Source organism: Sminthopsis crassicaudata, chromosome 4 (assembly GCF_048593235.1).
Source record: "Sminthopsis crassicaudata isolate SCR6 chromosome 4, ASM4859323v1, whole genome shotgun sequence".
Taxonomy (NCBI): Eukaryota; Metazoa; Chordata; class Mammalia; order Dasyuromorphia; family Dasyuridae; genus Sminthopsis; species Sminthopsis crassicaudata.
The window spans coordinates 67,383,281-67,406,288 of record NC_133620.1 but is presented as its reverse complement, the minus strand read 5'-3'; the positions used below and the strand labels follow the sequence as shown (position 1 = coordinate 67,406,288).

General features: G+C 36.6%; 1 protein-coding gene across 5 annotated transcripts in view; it reads right to left on the bottom strand.

Annotated features, from left to right (window-relative positions):
* Positions 1–23,008, bottom strand: part of RALGPS2 (Ral GEF with PH domain and SH3 binding motif 2) — a 219,737-nt gene that overhangs the window by 169,118 nt on the left and 27,611 nt on the right. For 2 of the 5 annotated variants that reach the window (XM_074308476.1, XM_074308480.1), the window contains exon 1: positions 14,640–14,742. The exons of 2 other annotated variants lie outside the window; for them this stretch is intronic. The gene's annotated coding sequence lies outside the window, so the exon portion shown is untranslated. Of the gene's footprint in view, positions 1–13,857; positions 14,278–14,639; positions 14,743–23,008 lie in introns of those variants that run through there. One more of the 5 variants, XM_074308479.1, reaches the window with a different exon arrangement.

Here is a 23,008-nt window from a genome sequence, read left to right as displayed (position 1 = left end):
AACTCTAATATGTTAACAATAAAGATATTTGAGGGGAAAAGTATTGCTAGAATCAAAATTTTGCCCAAAATTCAGTTTCATATACTGAAACTACTACTTAGAAAATGTTTCTATATATGTTTTATTTCTGCATAAAAACACTCATGAGAGAGTACTATCTTAGAAGGTGTCAGACAACTCTTTATACAATAAATAAGTTACAAAAAGCTCTAACAACTACAGAAGTCAACATCTGGAATGAGAAAGCAGGAAGTAGATCTTAAATAGACACAGGAAAGATTACTTTTAAAATGCTCAAACCTATTAACAATTTGAATCCAAAGGGCAGCTAGGTGGTACAATGGATAGTATGTCAAATCTACAGTCAGGAAAATGTCTTCTGGATTCAAATCTGACCTTAGACACTTAGCAGCCCTATGACTCTGGACAAATCACTTAAGATTGTTTGCCTCAGTTTCTTCATCTGTAAAATGAGCTGGAGAAGAAAACAGCAAACCACTTTAGCATCTTTGCCAAGAAATGTTTGCCAAATAGGGGTCACAGAGTTGAACTCAACTGAAATCACAAGCAATAATTTTAAAGAATTAGAGGACAAATGAAATACTAGACACATTACTAACATCTATACTTAATACTTATAAGACATCTTGAAAAATTATAGTAATATATCAAAACTTTCACTTGCTATGAAGGGGACACCTGTAATTAAATTTAAAAAAAAAAATCTGTAACAAATGCTATCAAAGTAATCTAATCTCTTTTTAAAAAGGAAAGACAAGCTTGGTTAAACAATCAGAAACAAATATTTTGACTTTGATAAACATTTGAACACAAGTGTAAAAAAGTGGGTCAAACAACACTTAAAAGTATTTAATCATCATACAATCAATTGAAGGAATTAATTGGGACTTCTACAGGAGCAGGTTCCAAGCTTGATCCTAACTCTGGGCTTTTAATATTTAAGAACCAGTACAAAGGTTTAGGATAAAAGCCTAAACAATCTGATATTTGGGATCATATCTAATTTCAGATATAGTTTGTAAGAGCAGCCATTCTTTTAATTCCTTATCTTGACTTGTGATTTCACTGATAAAAGAGAATTTATGGTGAGGAAACTTGATATGTCAATGCAGCTGTGCAAGTGTTCTAAAACTGACAACTCTTGCAAAACTGCCTGAGGAACAGCCATAATTGGAACCCAGCTCCTCTGGGAAATCAACACTTTCCACTGTAACATGTAGCCTTCTGTTCAAAAATCTTCAATGACTCCCCACTGCCTTTTTATACTATATGCTCCAGCTAAACTGGACTAATTGATCACTCCCTGAAATATCTGAATTTTCCCAGTTCCATATCTTTGCCCATGCTTATACCTCTTCATAAAGTGACATTCCCTTACCCCCTTCACCTTAACCTACTGAAATTCTACCTATCTTTCATGGACTGACACAAATGCTACTTCCTCAGAGAATCCTCCATGATTCCTCCTACCAAGAAATGACTGCTTTCCTTAAAATTCTAACATTTTGTAATCTTCTATGGCACTTAAAACATTCTGCTTTATTGTTGGTGGAGTTGTGAAATCATCCAACCATTCTGAAGAGTAATTTGAAACTATACCTAACGGGCTATAAAACTATGCATATCCTGGATCAAAATCCAGAAGTGCCACTATTGGATTTGAGTCCCCAAAACAAAGGAGGGAAAAGGATCCACATATGGAAATATGTTCGCGGCAGCTCTTTTTGCAGTGGTAAAGAATTGGAAAATGGGTAGATACTCATCAATTGGGAAATGGCTAAATAAGTTTATGGCATATGAAAATAATAGAATATTACTGTTCTATAAAAAATGATGAACAGGCTGATTTTAGAAAGGCTTGAAAAGATTTACATGAATTAACGATGAATGAAGCAAGCAGAACCAGGAAAACATTGTGCACAGCAATAGCAGGTTTGTGCCATGATGAACTATTGATAGACTTAGTTCTTCTCAGTAGGCCAGTGAGCCAAAGCAATCCCAATACACTTTGGATGAAAAGTGCTATCCACATCCAGAAAGAACTATGAAAACACATAATTATTTTCATCTTTTTAAAAATTTGGTTTTTTCTTGTGGTTTTCCCTTTTTCTGATTTTTCTATCCCAAAATAATTCATGTGTAAATCTGTAAAAAAATGAATGTACATGTATAACCAAAAAAAGGTGTTATATGTAACTGGGGAAAATAAAAATTAAAAAACCTCTGCTTTGTGTTCATATTATGTTAAAATTTATATACATACACACACTTTAAAAAAAAAACAAAAAAAAAAAACCTCTACACAGTAAGTTCAAGGTTTCATAAACAATTATCTATTTCTACCTTAAAAAGCTGATGTTATCCTTAGTACCTGAAGACAATCAACATGACACCATCAGAGTCAAAGCACTAGTACCTGACTAGTTGATCAAACTAATTCAAGCTTAGTAATTCTACCATGGATCAGGCACAAATAGTCTACATGAACATTTGGAGTGGAGATGTCTCTAAACTTGCACATCTCACATTTCTTTTGAGCTACTGCAATTCTGCTTTACTCACCATACTGGGTGGTCTTTTGCCAATGTCTCTCATGTCATAGAACTGACTGCAAAGCTCTTCAGAGAGACCCTGAGAGTATTCTTACACTGCTTCTTTTAACTTCCACACGAACATTTGCTTTGTGTGAGTTCTACATAAAATAGTCTTTTCAGCCTGGAAAGATTTACATTAATTGATGCTGAATGAAGTAAGCACACCCAGGAAAACATATACCCAGCAATGGCAAGATTACATAATGATCAGCTAAGATAGACTTGGATCTTCTCAGAATTCAGTGATCCAAGGCAATTCCAATAAATTTTCAATGAAAAATGCTATTCACACCCAGAGAGAAAAAACTATGGAGACTGAATATAGATCAAAGTATATTATTTTCATCTTTTTTTTCCCTCTCTTGGGGTTTTCCGCTTTTGTTCTGATTTTTCTCTACCAACCTGATTCATATGGAAAACATATAAATCTAAATAAATAAATCTACATGTATAACCTTAAATAAAGAAAAGAAAAAATAGTCTTTTAGGCAAACATATATTTGGTATTTGAATAACGTGACTAGACCATTAGAGTTGTGTTCTCTACAACAGAATTATTCATGTTTGACGATTCAGCTTGAGATAGAACTCCAGTGGCCAGTACCTTATCTTGCCAAATAATCCTCAGAATCTTCTTAAGACAATTCAAATACAAGTGATTTAGTTTCCTATCACTCGGTTTCACAGGCATACAACAATGAGGTGGAGACAAGGGCTCTGTGGAACTTCAGTTTGAAAGGGAGACCAATATCTCTTCTTTCTAGATTTTCCTTGGAGCCTCCCAACAATGAGCTAGCACTGGAAATGCTAGTTTCAACATTATCAACTATGTTTACAATCCTGAAAAGTACCCTGTGGAGCTAAATGATCCTCAAAATTCAAAATTTATGCATCTACTGTGCCTCAAAGTTCCACATATGGATAGTCTGGTGATGAATGACAAAGAACCTCTATTTTCTTGGTGGTGTCAAGCAAAAATTAGCACAAGCATTCTGTATACAATATTGGTTGAACTGACCAAGGCCTCTGATAACGTCAGTTGTGAGGGATTGTGGAAGTTCAAGGCAAAATGTATTTGCCAGAAGTTTATCAGTATTAATGGCAGTTTGCTTGCACGAATTCTGGATAATGGACAATGATTTTGCACTTTCCTAGTCACCAACTGAGTAAAGCAAGGCTATTTGGTTGTTCCCATATTTTCAGTATGTTTTCAGCAATGCTGTTGGATGCTTTCAGTGAGGAGGAAAACGACACCAGGGTCAGCTACTATACTAGCAATAAACCTACTCAAAAAGCCTATAAACCAAGATTAAAGTGAAGGAAGAATTGATACTTGACTTGCCTGCAGATGATTATGATTCAATGCAGTCTCTAAGACCAAGATACAATCAAAGCATGAATCAAATCCTCCCAAGTATAGAACACTGCTGATAATAAATTTAAGATTTTTTCCATGGGTTGTTTAGTTGAGGAATTTTTTTTCTTTTTAAATTATTTTAAAGATTAGCTATGTGAGAAGCCATTGAAAACTCCAGGTGATATATATATATATATATATATATATATATATATATATATATATATATATATATATATATATATATATATATATATATAAAATCAATAAAACATCTTTTAAAAGTTCAGTTTTGCATTATGTGGACATATCCTCAAACTATAATTCTTTGCCAAAAGCAAAATAACTAATAATGCTTTGATATGTTTTGGCAATTTTACCCTTCAAGAAACAGAGGACCAACAGATCCAGAAATTCTATTCTGGATCTAATTTTTTTCACTAAAGGAAGAACTAATTGCTGGGGTGTAAATGACAGGAATTATTGGAGAAAGGTGACTCTACCTTTGAGTGTGATACAAAATGGAAAGAAAGATTAAATAAAGACTGACATACCCCTGATAGTTCAGAAGGATGGAGTTTAAACAATTCAAAGAAAATATAGATCTTATCTATATAATATATTATAGATTAACACCCTCCATTTCCTACTCTCCAGGAGAAAGAATAGGAAGCTCTCTAGAAATTCTTATAACAGAGAAATCCAAAAACCAAAAAGTATTCACTAGTAATTCAATGACAATTTGGAAGATTTCCTATAAGAGAATCAACCTGTCTCTGTGTTGTTTCCCTCCAAGAAAGGCATAGCAGGAAAAATCTCGAATTAGCCTGGGATCTAGGATTCAGTCACCTCCCTGCTAGTCTTGGTCTCTTTATCCCTTCACCTTCTCCAGTGCTCCAGAGACCATCTAAAATGAAATCGATTTTCCACTGCCACTACTTGCCTCCTGACTGGATTACCTAGATTCTATCTTATATCTACCTCCAAATTGTTGAAAGGTGGGTGATTTATTTATTAAGCACTTACAATATTCCAGGCCCTTTGTTAAGCACTTTACTAATATTATCCAATTTGACCCTCATAACAACCCTGTAAAACATCATTATCCCTCACTTCAGAGCTAGAGAAACTGAGCCAGGAAGAAATTAAGTGGGGATGATTTGAACTCAGGTTTTCCTGTCTCAGGGCCCAGCTTATTAGGAATCCTTCTTCCTGTTACCTGATTTCAACAATAACTCTCTCCAGTTATATCTATTTTGCCTAGGCTCATTTCCTCAAAGGTTAGTTAGCATAACTGTTCATTTTCCCCCATCTGATTCTAAAAACTCCCCTTTCTTTGTATAAATTTCATTTCTCAATCCCAACTGTCCATTTCTCTTTAGCATCCTCCTCAACCTTAACCCTGGAATGATCCATTTTAAATCTATTCTCAGGCCTCTTCTACTGTGCTTTCTGCTCCATAGTTTCACTTACTTCTATCTTAAAACTTTTCCTTTCTCAAACTTTTGTCATTCATTAAGATCTGCCTTTCTTATTATGACCTTACTTCCCTTACTTTCCAGTCCTAGTTGTACTTTTTTACATTTATGTCCCCAAAATACTGGTTATGTTGAAAGGATCTAATACTTCTAGCTTACACTTAACACTTTTCTTCTACTACTATCAATTAGCAAGCTTCTCCTGTGAGTCCATGCAAATCAAATTTATTAACTAATCGAATCCTGGTGATCACTCTCAATTCCTATAGCATTATCCTTTTTACTTCAATGAATTCAAGATTACCTCATTCAAATTCTCTCTTCACCAAAACTCTTATAAGAGTCTTCAACATATACACTGTGGAGCTAGTCAACAGTACCCTAACTTCTTAGTTCCTCAAATTACTCAATTTCCATGACCCACTAAGTTTCTCATTATCCCACTTACACAAAGATGGTCATACTCATGATCTTGCCATCACCCACAAGTGTTCCAATTTCTATTTCATAAATTATGAAATTCTTTTTTCCTTTAACTTTACATCCTTCCATACAACTTATTAACTCTATTCTGCTTCCTCACCATGACCTCCAAACCCTCTACCACCATTGCATTGGCTATTTACTCTCTCACCATCCCTAATTCTGAAGCCTTAGTAAACCAGTTCAATTCTAAACTATGCTTTGTATTCAAATCCCTTTCCCCTTGTCCTACTGCCATTTATACTATGCAAACCCCAAAATTGTATTATTCCATCCTTTTACCTCTTTCACTCCTATTCACAAACTTTTGAACAGAGCTAGAAAAAATAATGAAACTATGTAACATTATCTCAACCAAGACCTGCTTCATATGAAAAGATGGCCCTTCCCTTTGTCAAGGCAAACCCTACCTATACTCTTGATTTTTCTATTCTATATTCTCCAGCGTATTAGTTTCCCCTCTGTTATTCCTGTTTTCTCTCTAATCTTCAATCTCTTCCTATATAGTTGGTTCCTTTCCTAAGGTATAAAAACACATTCTTTCTTCATCCAATACTTATTATAAAAACAAAAAAACAACAACAACAACAACAACAACAACAACAACAACAAAAAAAAAAAAAAAAAAAAAAAACACTTCACAACAAAACCCCTCACACTTCATCCAACCATCTCCAGATGCTACCATTCTCTCTCTCTCCATTTTGTGGCTCAACTCTAAGAAAATCACTTATATTAGATGCTTCTACTTCTCTTACTCTTTCTAAATTTTCTGAAACCTGATTTCTAACCTCATCATTCAATGGAAACTGCTCTCTTCAATGTTGCCAATGATCTCTCAACCTACAACTCTGGAGGCTCCATCTTAGTCCTCATTCTTCTTGACTTCTCTGTAGTCTTTAACACAGTGGATGATTCTACTTAGTAGAAGAGAGTCATCCACTATGTTAAAGACTACAGAGTTTCTATAATATTCTTCTCTCCTAGTTCTTCTATGTACTCTGTGTTTCCTTTGCTGGTACTTCACCTAAGACATGCCCACTAAGCCTCTATTCAAGGCTCTATCCTGGCCCTGTCACTTAATGACATAAGTTCAATTATCTTTCTGCAAGTGACTCTGAGATCTATAGATAAAGCTTTAATCTGTCTCCTGAGCTTCAATCTTCCACCACTAACTGCCAATCAGGTCTTAAAATCTCTACCATCTCTCATCTACATCCCCCTTCACTCATACAGTCACCAAGTCTAAGGCAAGCTCTCATCATTTCAAGCTGAACTACTGCAGTAAACTGCTGGTTGTTTTCCCTGCCTCAAGTCTCTCCCCACGCTAATCAATTTTCCACTTACTATGAAAATAATTTTCCTAAATTTGACTATGTAGATTGACTACTCAATAAGCTCTAGTGACTCTCTGTTACTTCCAGGATCAAATAAAAAATTTGTCTACTTTGAATTTGAAGCCCTTTGCAATCTGGCCCCTTCCTATTTAATCTTTAATGGAAAAACTGTCAAATTTAGAACTACTCAAAAATTAAATGAGCTATCTTAATAAGTATTCAAGCAAAACCTGGACAATTAATTTTGGGGTTTGCTTTTCAACTAACATTTTTAATACATGAACAAAAATATGTGGCAAGACCATTTAAAAAAAAAAAAGATGCAGCAGCAAATAGGTATATGATGAATGTAGAAGCAAAGGTTGGAGGAGGTCATAACAATTCACTGTAACATTCAAATTGACATTCTCGATGAAAATGACAATGCTCTGGGAGTAAATTTTGTCTGGTTCTCTGAGCAAATTCCAGAGGACTCAATAAAACACATGACCGAGATTCAGGGAGGAAATGGGAGGAAGACTATTAACTTTGTGAAAGGACACAAATCTTATACAGGTACGGGGCTGGATTAACTGGCCTCTGAGTTCTATTCCCAGCTCAGACACTAGTGACCAACTGTAAGATCCTTGAGGACAGGGGCCAAGTCATAAGTATTAGTCTTCTACATGTTACTCTGCAGTATGTAGCACAGTATTATGTACATACTACATAGCTCAAATCCGTTGAATAGATGTATGAAGAGATGAATGAAGAATATGACTAAATGATTTCTCAACTGCCCAAGATTTTTTAACAACAAAATGAAAATAATGTTTGGAATCCTAAACTAGAATTTACAAAGTGTCAATTTAAAAACTTTAAAGTGTTGAATTTCCATTCACAGAAGGACTGAGAAGATAAAACTTTACCCTTTTCCAGATCATTCATAAAAACACTATACATATGCTACTCTCAAGAGATCCATGTAAAACACTGATACTGTGGTATACACAGGTATTTTAAGGGTACTACATGGTCTAATTTTTTTGAAAAGCTTATATACTGTTTTGGAATATTATTGTTCTATAAGAAACGATCAGCAGGATGATTTCAAAAAGGCCTGGAGTGACTTACATGAACTGACGCTAAGTGAAATGAGTAGAAGGAAGAGAACATTATACACAGCAACAAGAAGATTATACAATGATCAATTCTGATGGAAGTGGTTCTTTTCAACAGGAAAGTGATTCTGGCCATTTCCAAAGGTTTTTTGATAGTGCCATCTGAACCTAAAGAGGAGACTATGGGAACTGAATGTGGATTACAACAAAGTATTTTCACTTTTTTTGCTGTTGTTTGCTTGCATTTTATTTTCTTTCTCATTTTTTTTTTCTTTTTGATCTGATTTTTCTTGTATAACATGATGATTGTGGAAATATATACAGAAGAATTGTACATGTTTAACATATATTCAATTATTTGCTATCTAGGGGAGGGATTAGGGGGGAAGAAAGAGAAAAAAATTCAAACACAAGGTTTTGCAAAACTGATGTTGAAAACTATCTATGCAAATGTTTTGAAAATAAAAAGCTTTAGGGGCAGTTAGTGGCACAGTAGTTAGAGCACCAGCCCTGAGATCAGGTTGACTTGAGTTCAAATCTGATTTCAGTCACTTAACATTTTCTAGCTGTATGACCCTAGTCACTTAACCCCAACTGCCTCAGCAAAAACAAAACAAAAAAACAAAAAAAACACCCTACTGTGTTCTAGGCAGGTAAAAAGTCTCTCTGTTCTCAAGTACCTCCTATTCCAATGCCTCTTTTTTCATTCTCCCAGGTTACTAGTGAAAATGTGTTAAAAAAAAAAAAAAAAAAGTTTTTAAAAAAACTAATGTGTATTAAAAATAAACTAATTAATTTTTTAAAGCATTATATACATTTCAAATACTAGAAAATATTCACCAAGACAGATAAACTCTCTACAAATAAGAAGTGAAAATAAAAGTGACTTAATTAGCCCAAAGCTGTACAAGTAATCTGAAATAAGGGTTCTGGCATCCCAATTCTTAGTTCCAAATTCATCAGAAAGCTAATTACAAATTCAAACAATATTTTATATTGATTTCATAGCTATGTATGTATTAATATATAATATATACATATTACATATATGCAATAGCTACATGAAATGTGACCCAAATACTAATATTTATATACAGATGTATCTATATAACTAACATCATGAGTTATTTTTTACATGAGAAGAGTTTTATAAACTATTTTGTAAATTTTGTGTGAACAATTATATTTAGCTATAATTTGAATTCTCTTTGTTTTTAGTGATGCTAATACTAAAATACTAAATAAGTAGATATAACCTTTTAAATTAAGTATGTATTTTATTCAAGTGGTTGCCTTTTATATTTTGGATGCCTATAATTTGTTGACTCATGAAGTTAATGTTTACTTTTACAAAAAAAGAATTTCTATCATAATCAACCAGGATTTACACCAGCATTTGAAAATCAATTAAAAATATCATTTTAATGAGTCCAAAAAATGATTGTAAACTTGTACAGTGGAAAGAACTTATATGGATTCAAAAGACCTGGATCTACAACTTACCTGTGCTACTTTGAGTAAATCACATCCTCTTGTTGAGTCTTAGTTTCTTTACATGTGAAATGAAGGAGCTAGACTGAATTAATTTGTAAGATGCTTTTCAACTCTTAAGTTCTAAGATTCTAGATGTAGCTGGTTATAAATGATCAGGGCTTTCTTTCTATCTTGTAAGTATAAAAACACTAATACTATAGTCTATTTAAATGTATTATATTTTAAAATTTCCATTGTATTTTCTTTTTATTTTAAATTAAAAAAAAGAAAGTGACTGAATATCAGTTAACTCAAGTCTTTCAGCTTATAAGAAGAACTAGAGACCAAGAAAGACAAAGTGCATTTCACAATTCCATAAAATTAGTGGATGGGAAACAATTTAAACTGGCAGAGTAGAATCTGGGTCTTTTGACTATATCCAATTTTCTTTCTACTATATCACACTCTTTCCTTTAGGAAATTAAGACAACATTGAAAACCGGCATCAATGCTTTAATTTCAGTAATTCAACAATCAACAAATCTTTACTAAGATGTCTATGTATGTGCAAACTGCAAGGGTACAGAGAATATAAAAGCCAATGTAAAAATATAGATTATAAGGTGAAAGATGATTATAATTAAAGATCCTCAAAATACTTCAATTCCACTTAACATTGTTTGATTTTGGGCTATCTTCATTTTCTTCAAGCTGTAAAATTAAACTTCAATTTCCTATTTAGCTAAAGGTCTTGTCAAAGTTCCCTCTTACTAAGAGGTCAAAGTCAACATTAACTTTCCAACACTTTTCCTTTACCAGTTCCAAAAGTTAAGTCTGGAAATGTCTATGCTATATCAGCATTTGAAAAATATCTGTGAATTCCTTCAGAAACATTTCAAAGTTAAAAGTAGTCTTCATATCACGAACTTGCAGAAGAACACTTTCATTCTAAGACTAAAGATGTTGAACAAAACTTAATACTGAAGAATCTTCCAAAGAAATATTTTTAGCAAGATCTTGTTAGATTATCATCACAGAGGTTTATCTTTGGCTACAAAGCAAAGTCAACCTCGGCAGAGAAATTTGATATGGCAAACAGTAAGCAAAGTGAAGAAATTGGAAGTATATCAATTAGTTCAAGATGAAAGTTAAGTCTTTGTGGCTCCAAAAAACCTTATTATTCAAAAGCTAGTAACTAAGAGTTCTCTGTGGTGGCATACACAAATTGGCAAGGAAGCATCTCAATCCAAATTATACAGCGTTACACAGTATCCAAATTCTTTAACTGGCATTAACTTTATGTAAGCATGGGCATATTTAGCCAAGATATTATTTGTTCCTTTAACAAGGCATGTATATTTACAGATAACTTGTCCTTCCTTAGGACTAGAATGTATACATTCTATATTATAAATGCATTTAAAATTTTTAAATTTCCAGTATTTAATTTTCTTGTTATTACACTACAGTAAACTGTCCTAAAACCAGAAAAATTGAGAGTATCGAAAAGAAAATTTGCTAATTACCCTAAAACCACATCAAAAATTTGATTTTCAATCTTAATTCTATAATGATAGTATCAAGGTTAATACATGCAACTTACAAAGAAGTTTCCATTTTCCTCTACTTTTGGTTAGCCTCATTTGTCATATGATGAAACTCCTCACTTGTCAGTAAGATACAAAAAAACAAAACAAAACAAAAAAAAAAAAAATCCCTACCCCCTTAAAAGTTAATGGCCCATGGAGTAACTAAACAAAATGTTCAGAATGAAGCCATAATTCTAATCTAAATATACTTATAAAATGAAAATCCAAAATTCTAAACAGAATTCAACAGCCATAAAGTTGTGTTCATCTGGGGACACCTTGTTCTTGAACTCCTTGTATAATACAAGAATCAAATTATAAAAACTTATTTTGTACAGCTAAGGTATTTTAAGAAAAATTCAAAACAGATGAAATGTCATTCAACAGGTTAATTTACATGTTAAAAATAAAATTCAAAACTAAAGGAGAGGAAATAGACACTAGATCATAATTTAAGCTAAAGTTAGTGATTAAAAAGACTCTAGAAGAGACTATCAACATTTGTACATTTCAAGAGCTAGAACTTATAAGCTATTGAATACATACATCTATGTATATTTCTTTCCCATTCACATAATTTTCAAGTGAACCTGTTAAATAATGTTTAGAGACTCCAAAGACAGATTAGACTTACAGCATAGAGAAAAGCAAAAGAATGAAAAATATGAAGACACACCTTTCTACATCATATATTATGCATAATTTCAATACACTAATAGACCTTTACAAAAGCATGTAGTTTTCAAAAATAGCAACATTGACCATTTAATATTATACACATACACATATTTGTGTACATGTATGTTATTTTCCTCATCCACGTAATTTTTAAGTGACCCTTTCTAAAGCTCAGAAAAATGGTTAGACACTCCAATAGAAAAATACCCTCATGGTACAGAGAAAAGCAAAAGAACAAATTCTATAAAAGTATATTCTCATATAGTATTCTACATGTTATGTCAATGAAAACCTGGTACAAAATTATGGGATGACTTTTTAACAAATATTTCATAAATCATATGAAGCAGGAAAGAAATGCTGATCATCCTCATCATCTAATGTTGGATGATACACAGGTCTGTGTGTTGGTTTCTTTAATACTTGGAAGCAAAACATCAGATAAAAATGCATTTAAAAGAAAAAACAAATGAATACTTTAATTCTCTTGTAAGAACTTCCTTTTAGAACATATGATGTGATTAAAGAGCTTTTACTTTTTAAACATGTATTTTATCATTAAACAAATGACTCCTTGTTTTAGAACTCCCCATTTTATTCTATTCACATTAACAAGATATGCAAATTATTTTAAGTTATGTTACAATATTATCTTCTAATTATCTTCATGACACAAAATGAATGCTTCTACCTTTAACTGTATCACAAATGCGGAAAAAAAAGTACAGTGCAGATTTAAATACAAATAATCATACTATGTTTGTGAAGATTTCTAACTGCCATAGCAATAGGAATTCCCCGAGAGAAAAATATAATTTAAAATTCACATTTCAATTTTATTTATGATGAAAACAATTGCAAATAATGACTAACGACATTTTCATGTTTCAAAAAGACATTACTTCAAGAATTATCAGAGAAAGGAAGAATGTGATAAAAAAAATATGTAGGTCCAAAATTCTGGTACTTTCTTAAATGAAAAATGACCTAATTTTGAATCAATTAAAAATATTACATTCAAACATATGAAATAACATGCGAAGTTCGAAACCTTTGTTCAAAATTTTTGAAACAGTATTAAGTTCTATGGCTCTTCCACAGAATTTAAGTGGAAGAGATCATTTTCAGGAAGTTAACAGTTTTTAATTCATACACAGTGCTATGGTAAGCAGTAAAGTGCTCCACAGAATAACATTAATATTTATTATTTTAGTATTTGACAGCACTTTCATAAGCATAATTATACTGGGTGGGGAAGGCTTTGTGGCTAACAAGCTATGACCTGTGTGACAGTAATACCCTACACTACCCTACACTGCAAGAAAGAATTGAAATGCTTTCAAATGCTTGTGATGGTCATTTTAGAGATTTAAACAGAACCAGTAACAAAAGAGTAGATTTGAGTATGGAAATAAATCCACCAAGTCTGACAACCGGTAAACAAAGGTCCCTATAGCAACCACGGAGTGGAAACGAACCCAGGACACAAAAGGGATTTGCTTCGGACTTGATCCCCTCACTTCACGTTTTTCAAAGTTCGTAGGCAAGGGCGAGTTTCTGCAGATGCAAAGCCGGGTCCCAAGTCCCCCTCCTCTCCGGCGCGTCTACACCGCGGCAGTTTCTCTTCCAGGGCTCCGCGAGCCAAACCTATTAGCATTTGCACTAAGGTAGCTCCTATCACCGCGCAGCTTCTTCCCAAACACACGCCCACGTACACAGAAACTGGCCTGGCCTGCGCCCAACCTACCGTGCGCACGGAAAGGGGTCCAGGTCGGGCTTCGCTCGCAGCATCCCCGCGTATCGGGAGCGGGATGAAGGTGAGGCTCCCCCCGCTCCCAGCCCAGTGCAGCTACCTACCACGCTGCTCCTCCAGCCCCAGGCTGGGCGCAGGAGAGGAGCCTCCCGGTGCCCGCTCGGACGGAGATGAGTCAGGCGTGCCCTCCTCCCACAAGTGCCCCGCGTGGGGTCCACTAAGGGGCTCGGCTGCGGGGCATGCCCGCCCCCAGGCTCAGCCGACGCAGAGCCCCAAGTGACGGCCGCGGGGGAGGGGGACACACAAGCAAGTCGGGGCTGGGCGCAGCTAGGCAACAGGTCAGACTGACCCAGAGGCAGGATCGGGACGCAGCCCCGTCCCCAGCAGGTCAGGGCGCACGAGGGGGAAGGGGGCCGAGGGGGTCCGGCGAGGGGGCGGGTCTCCCTGCCAGACACTCCCTCCTCCCCCTCCTCCGCACACCTGCCCGGGGAGGCAGAGGAGCGTCCGGGTCACTTCGGAGACAAAGCTGGGGGGAGGGAGGGGCGGCGCCCCCCGCAGAGGGGAGCAGCCCCGCCCGGCCGCCGCAGCCCCTCGCTCGCCCCCCGCGCTGCGCGGCTTTTCCTCGCCGAGGCCGCGCCTGGGCCCGCAGAGAGACAGCCGCCGGCGGCGGCTGCGGCCGAGGCAGAGACGGCGCGTGCCCCCGGGAGAAGCGGCCGAGGAGCCGCCGCCATTCCCTCGGAACGGCCCGCTCCCGCGGCGGTTCTGCGGTCACTAACCTGTACGGCCGCTGCAGCCGCCGCCTCGAAGGATGGACCGCGACGCCGGCCCGGGGGCGGCTCCGCTCCTGCCGCCGCCGCTCCCGCCGCTGCCCCGCCGCCGCCGCCCGGGCTAGCGCTCCCCGACCGTCGCCGGCGCGATCTCTCATTCAGCTCCAGCAGCAGCCGCCGCCGCCGCCGCTCGGGGGAGGGGAGTGTGCAGGATCCACCCCGGACTCTCTGGGGGGTGGGGGAGGAGGGGGAGGAGAGAGGGTGCGCGCGGGCGAGGGAGCAAGAGTGAGCGTGGGAGCGCGCGGTGGGGGGCGGGGGCGGAGGGAGGAGGCCGGGGCCGGCGGCGGGCGGGAACGCGCTCCGGGCACGTGCGCGCGCGCGCTCAGTCACCAACGGAGCCCTCTCGGGCCGGTGGAGGGCGAGAGTGCGGCGGGGCCGAGCCGGGGCTCCCTCGTGCCTCCCCAGCCGCCCACGCACCACGCTTTCCGGCCTCCTGCGGACGGGTCCAACGGCAGGCGGATCGGCTGTTGTGCGGGGCTCGAGGCGGCCGCAACTACCTGCAGAGTCTGCCCCCGACCCAATAAAAGCGCCGAACGCGGGGCCCATTACCCACGGGGCGCGGTGGGCCGTGCAGAGGCTCGAGCGGCGGGGCGCTGCCCCCCTTCCTGCCTCCCAGATTTCCATGAAGTCCCGGGGGAATCCCCCCAAAATGCACCCCCCCACGACCTGATCCTAGCGTGGGCTCTTCTCGGTGTGTGCTCGGGGTCGCGCCCCCGCCCGGATGCCCCAGCGGGCCAAATCCCCGGGAATGCATCGGACTGCTCCCATGGGGGGCGGAGGGGGCGGCGATGCTGGGGAAGATGGGGGAATGAAGAGCCGGGCCTTCCCGGGTACTCTGCAAGATTTAATGAGCATGTGAAAAAGCAAAAGGGTGTCCCTGCCCCCCTCCGGGAGAATGGTTTCTAGGTGAACATCTCAGTGGGAGCGTGGCGCGGAATATGGGGGAGGATAAAACAGCCGCGGTTAAAGGGCTTTTCTCTAGAAATAACAAAAAAAGTGGGCCTAAAGCGGGGAATGGCGATGTTTAAAAAGTTGCAGTTTGCAGAGTGCCCTGATTAAAATCAGCCTCGCTTTAAAGCAACGGGGTAGTAAATAGGATATGTTTTGAGTGGGCCACCTTAGATTTGCTATAATTGAGACTATTTAGACTAATTACCAGGAGAGCCACATGTTTTTCTTCTGCACAGCATTTCAACATGAAGCATGGAGGGAATTCAGCGAGCCATCGCTGTATAAAAATAGAAACTGACCAGAATCGGAGCTTCCCATTATGTTCTGGAGCTTCCTAATAAACATTAATTGGAAGCAGACTAGTTTGTATCTTTTCCTAATACCTGCCCGGTGCCCTAGCATTTCATTCTACCCCGGCAAGGCGAAAATGACCTTCATCCCAGGGTCTCAATGATGGATGATTCTGCCGGAGGCTCTCAAGAAAAAGCCAAGGGAAGGGCACACTCCTGAAAGAGGGAAAAGTCAGTTAGGAAAGAAAAAGGCCTTCAAAAGAATCTTCGGAAAAGGGGTCTGGCAAAATGTTATAAAGAAAAAAGGACAACTCTAAGAAAATACATATTATATACCTATACGTGTAAATTGCTTCTAAAGAGAGAAAAAATGCTGCTTTAATGAGTACTTTAGAAAAATATGATTTAAGGGGCAGCTAGGTGGTGCAGTGGGTAGATCACCAGCCCTAAAGTCAGGAAGACCTGAGTTCAAATTTGTCCTCTTAACACTTCCTAGCTGTGTGACCCTGAGCAAGTCACAACCCCAGTTGCCTCAGCAAAAAAATAAATTTTAAAAGCCTGCCTCCTAGTTTTGAGTTTCAAGGTTCTGAGTAAATATTTAGTGTTTTATGAATTTTAGTACAGGATTATGGAAAAGGTGGCTGGCTTTGTGCCAATCACAATACACATTTAATTATTACAAATAATTAACTATCATTGATTAACCAATTAAAAAAAACTAGGGAAAAGTTAATATTTGTAAATGCCCATAACTAAGTTAAACTTGAATTTGGCTCTCAAGCAGATACAAATGATTCTCTGTTCTTATATCTACCACTAATTTTCAGAGTTTAGGACAAGGCCAATGAAGTTTTCAAATGGGCATTGATGAAAGGCTTTGTAGTTCATGTAGTTCATGAAGCAGTGGTTTAGGATGGCAGGACTACTCATTCTTAACTCCAGCTGATGATCTGAATCTTGAGTGAGTCATTCAAATTCTGTTTCTCAATGAGATAAGTTCCATAATGACTTTAATTCTGTTAACTGATATAGTAAGCAATCAGTAAATATTTATTGAATTGAACCTGCAGTTCAGAAAAGTAAATAATATATGACTATTAAAAAGATTATTTAGTTTCATGACTTAATTTTTTTCCTATGACAGCTTGGTTTTTAGTTGTCTTAATACATTTCTATTAATCCATTGACTGGCATATGTTAAATAGTGGCTATTTACATTAAAAGAAAAAAACTTTGAGGGATACTTATTTTTTTAATTAGAGCATTTCTTTTCAAACTCTGTAGAGAGCATTATGTAATCCATTTCCTTATATCATCAGGCAAAAAGAAAAAAAAAGTATACAAAGTATAAAATGACAAATGCCCTTCCATAAAATAAAAATCAATAGAAATGTAATACAACTAAAAGTAATTCCTAGTCATCACAGTGTTTCTAAAGAAGCATTAAGTAATGACTCTAACATCATTCAAAATTATTTTAGTAAATAAGCCAACAAACTCAACTAGATATGGAACAAATAATTGTGGAGATAAGAAACCACCACTACAAAAGAAAAGAAATTGACTAGAATTGAGGCTTAACAATTTCTTCTGTTCCATAGTAAACACTGGGTAGAATTGGTCAATTTCATGTTACTATGGTCTTTAAAGAAAACTAGAAAATTAGGAAGCTTATTACTCTCATAAAAGACTCTTGCAAACAGTGTAATTATGGAAATAGACATAACAGTTATTTCTTTGGCTAACAGTGGTTTCTTTTTCACTTTAGTAACATTAAAATCAGTTAAAGTAATGGTTCATTTCTCTGATATCACCAAATATATATATATATATAATAGACTCTTTAATTTTCGAAGTGCCTGAAAGTGACAAAAAAATTTCATTTTTACTTCTTTTGACAGAATTCCATCTAAAATATATATTATCAACTTTCCTGAAGAGTATTTCAAAACAATTTCTTTTTCTTAAGGACTTGCTAAAGTAACTAAAGTTAAAGTTAAACTTAAACATTAAGTATGTGATGTATTCAAGGTTCAGTGTTAGACCATAGGAATGCATAAGGCAAAAAATGAAAATATCCTGCCCTTAGTTTGTATCCTCCGGGACCGAAACAATACGTACTCAAGTACTATATTAAGCACAACACCACCCAAAACAAAACAAAACAAAACACTGACAACTGGGGGAATGAGGAAGCTTTCTCTAAGGCAATGGCCCCTTAAGTGAAACTTGAAGAGTAGACAATGATTCTAAGAGACAGAAATGAAGAGAGAAGACATTTCCAAGCTACTTGGGGGGGTGGAGGGGAAAGGAGAAACTACTTGTACAAAAACATAAAGGTAGGTGATGAGGTCTAAAATTAGAAAAATGTCTGCTAGTCCAATTTGGTTGAAATGTAGTCCTCTAGTAGAAGTTTGGTATGAAACTAGTTTGAAAAATTACCTTTTAAAGTTTATCTCTAATTTATGTCAGAGATAGATTATGGAGACCTCTAAATGTCAAGGTAAAGAGTTTGTATTTCATCCTAAAGGCAATAGAATACCAGTGAGGGTTTTAAGCAAAGGACAGATGTACTCAGACTTTTGCTTTAGAAAGCTCATTTGGCTTCTATTTGAAAGATAGATGCAGGGGAAAGAAACTGGAAGGAAGGAATCCAATTAGGAGGCTATTTTAACAGTGAAAGTTAAAAAGATGGGGGTAGGGGACTGAAGCTATAAGTGTTGGATAGAAAGGAGGAAAAAAAAAACATGTTAGAGATGTTGGGGAAATAAAACTGATAAGACTTTTTTTCAATATTATAAACTTGAGTGATTAAAACACTATATTCTCAACCAAGAAAAGTTTGCAAGACAGCAAAATGGGTTCCATTTTGAATAAGTTTCAGTTATCTAAGGAAACATCCAGCCAACAGTCTAATGATGTTCTAGCAGCATTCAAGAGTAACAATGGAACTGTGTACATAACTTTGGGAGTCATCTGAATAGAAATGACACTTGAATCTGTGGGAGGTGTTGAGATTTCCCAGAGAGAGAAGTGAATTCAAGGCCATATCTTGGGAAACATCCACCTTTAGGAAGCTGGAAAGGGATGTGATCAACCAAGAAAAAAAGGAAAAGCCATACAAGTAGGAAGCTACCAGAAGAGCAGTGTCACAGAAGCAGAAAAAGAGAGTATACAGGAGAAAAGAGTAGTCAGCAGAATAAAAATTTATAGTGAGGTTTAAGAGGATGAGAAATGGAGGAGGGGAGAAGAAGAGGAAGGCCATTGAATTTAGCTTTTTAGAAAAATTGTTAATATTTTCAGAAAGTGGTGGGTTAGGAATCATAATGATAAAGGCTAGCATGTATATAGCATTGAAGATTTACAAGTTTACATTGGTTCTCCCTTCAACCTTGGGAGCTGAGTTATTATTAGCCCCATTTTAAAAATGAGGAAGAGCAGCTATTTGGCACAGTAGATAATAAGAGCATCAGGCCTGGAATCAGGAATACTCATCTTCCTGAGTTCATCTCTGGCCTCAGATACTTAGTAGCTATATGATTGGGCAAGTCATTTAATCCCCTTTTCCTCAGTTCCTCATCTATAAAATGAACTGGAGAAGGAAATGACAAACCACTATAGTATTGTTGCTAAAAAAAAAACAAAAACAAAAAACAAATAGGTTCTCAGAGAATCACGACAGGACTGAAATGACTAATTCACAACAGATGAGGATATTCAGTCAGAAGTCAATTGACTTGATCATGGTCATACACTTATTAAATGAAAGATCTGAATTAAAATCTTCCTGATTCAAGGTCCAGTGCTCTTCCACTGCACCAACTAGGAATCCAAATTGCAAGGGATTTATTTAGAAATGAGTGAGTGATGAAAAAGTGGAGGGAGCAAGTAAGGAAGATAGAGAAAGAAGTCATGAAAGAATTGACCAGACCATAGTCAGTCACTGGTTTTAGAATCTGGGGACTTGGATTCAAATCCTTATTTTGTTAGTTTCTACCTATGTGACCTTGGACTCAGAGCTTCAGTTTTCTCACCCTTAAATGGAGATTGAACTGGGTGATCTCTTAAGATCCCTAGGTTTGATCATTATGAAAACTAACCCTTCAGAGTTAATGAAATATGATGCATTTTTGCTCCTTCACTTAATGTTCCCAGTTTGCTATGCGTTTTGTTTTTCTATCTATATTGTAAAATAGTTTTTCAATTTTCTTTTCTTTTCAGTTGTCCTCCTTTGCCTTTAGTGATAGCTGACCCTCCCAACTTCCCTAATACTTGCTTCTCATTTACCTTAGTCTAGGAAATCTAACAACTGATGCTTAAGAATAAATGAATGCAGAATGAGGGCCTATGAAATGAGCCTGTGACTTAAATATATTTTAGTGTTTTTAATTTCTTAAAACCTATGTGGTGTATCAGAGATCTTTTTTCTCCTGCTTACTTCCCTGTTATTTGTTGTTGATTTTTCCACATAAGGAATATAAGGTAGTATTGTAGTCTGTATTTTTTTAAAGTCATTTCTGCAAAATTAGAATCTGTAGTTTTTGCAGTTATTTTGAAAATTGAAATTATTATTGTACATATTACTACATAAATTATTATTCTACATACATACCCATCATGGCATCATGGCAAGGCTAAGTTTCAAAAGGTAATTTCCACAGGTTTTAAATGATCCTGCCAAATCTGATTCTTCTCCATGCCCATTGTCAGATTCCCAATTTAGTGTCTCAGTGCACAGTGCCTGGAGTATAACAACTTGAAAATACCTTTGTACTTCTTTAGCTGATATCAAAAATACTTTTAACACAAGTTAGTAGAATGACAGTTATGAAGGTCTACAAATATTGAATAAAATTTTCCTGTCTTGTTTTGTATTTGTAAAAATGTATTGAAGAGCAAGACTACTTTCAAAAAGCTGAAAACATCTGAAAATCATTCTGTCAATAGGAAAAATTAAATGGAAAAAGTGTCATCAGCTACTGTTCCAAGCACATTAAAAGTGTATTGCAGAAGATAATTTTCTGCTAAGAGTATTATGCAATAATAAAATTATATATCATATTACAGATGGGAAAAACCTGCTTAATTACTGAGTCCATTTCTCTGTAGGAAAGCAACACACTCTGTTGGCTTTTTCATTCAAAGAGGAAGATTTATAATCCTAGAAATTAGTGTGACTAAGCATTTTCAAACTCCCTTGTTAGCTAAATACAAAAGCCACGTTCAAATATTAATTAATTTTCTCAGAGAAAGATTAGTTCCTCATTCTTAGCTATTCAGCTACATCTGATATTAAATTGAAAGCTATTCTATCCCAGCATCATAAGAACTAGAAGGGACCTTGGAGGCTACCCCATCATTTCAAGTGTTCTAGCTTGAAAAAATATATATAACAAAATAGTTACTAATTGATGACAAACTAGAATTCATTGAAAATGCAGCTTAATAAGCTAAGATTTGTGTGCATAGGTCATCTCCTTTTCAATAAAGTATTACTAATTACTGATATGAATCTTAAAAAAAAACTTTTAGAAAAACACATAGATTTAAATACTATTTTCCTATCATTATACTACTACACCATTCAAGGAGATTGAAAAATAAATGTCTTGAACCTATAAAATAAACATAACTTTATACTATATATATATATATATAAACATATATATTAGTCATTCATCTCATATTTAAGTCTGGGGGTAGGATGAAAACCTGTGACTTTATATGTTTGGGAAACTTCATTTGTGAAAACTCTGTTTACCAGTGTATATAACTTCTAATATTGGAAAATTGCCTGCAAATAGTATATGCCTGAGGTAGGACTTAAATTCAGGTCTTTGTAACTCCAGGGCAGATTTTCTTTGCATTTTATTGGGAATACAAAATGAAATTATCAACAAGCTAATTTCTCATATTTAATTTTCATTCCCAAAGGCAATAGAAAATTGAGAGAAACATTTCCTTTCACAGGTATTATTTGAACTGGTTTCCCAGATGTACTCCCTCTTCACTCCAATATGCCCAACATTCCTACATGGTTCCAGGGTTATCAGCCTAGTGCACTGATGTGATCATATCACCTAACTTTCCCAAAAAATCCATTCATGGCTCCCTATTGTCTATTGATGAGGGGTTTTTTTTGTGAAATCAATTAACAAAAATTTATTAACTGTTTACTATGTAACAGGCACTATGCTAGGGAATAAGGATTCAAAGATTAAAAAAAAAAAAAAAGTCTGTCCTCAAAGAATTTATAACTCATAAAGAGAAACTATAAATATAAGTAGATATAAAATATACACAAAACGAATACGAGGTCACTGGGGAAGATTGATAAGAATTTGGCAGTAAAAAAAGTAAAAGTAAAAAAAGAAAAAAAAAGTCAACTTAAAATTTTACTTGAGGTAAACATTGAAGGTTGGCTGGGTTTTCCGAAAGAGAGAGATTTGAGGAGGAGGACATCACAGGCATGAAGAGCAAAGAGAAAGCCAGTTTGTCTGGACCAAAAAATTCATGAAGGGGTGTAATGTATAAGTCAGGAAAGGTAGACTGGAGCCAGATTGTGAAAACTGACAAAAAGAAGAGGTTTTCATTTGGTCATAGAGGGAACAGGGAAACTGGAGCTTTTTGAATAGCAGCACTGACCTGTGCTTAAGAAATATCACTTTGGCAGCACAGATAGGAAAGGGAAAACACCTGAAAGACAAAGGGAAAAAGGAGACTTTCATATTATTCATGCAAAAGCTATGAAAGATCTGACCATGGGCTCTGACTTTCTCCCCCCAGGCTGCCACTCCTCTTGACTTCCCTGTTTCTGTAGAGACCATCAACATCTTTTTAGGACCATGGGATTACTAATAAAGCTAGAAGGAATATTAGATATACTATAGCCCAACTCCTTCATTTTATAAATTATAAAGTGTGAGATTATTTACCTGGAAGTAACAGGGGGAATGTGAAATTTCTTATCCTTGTTTACAACTTTAGGGTCACCCTCAACTCAGGTTTTTCTCACCCCCAATATCAAATCACAGGACAAATCTAATTGAATTTATCATTATAACATTTTATTTTTTA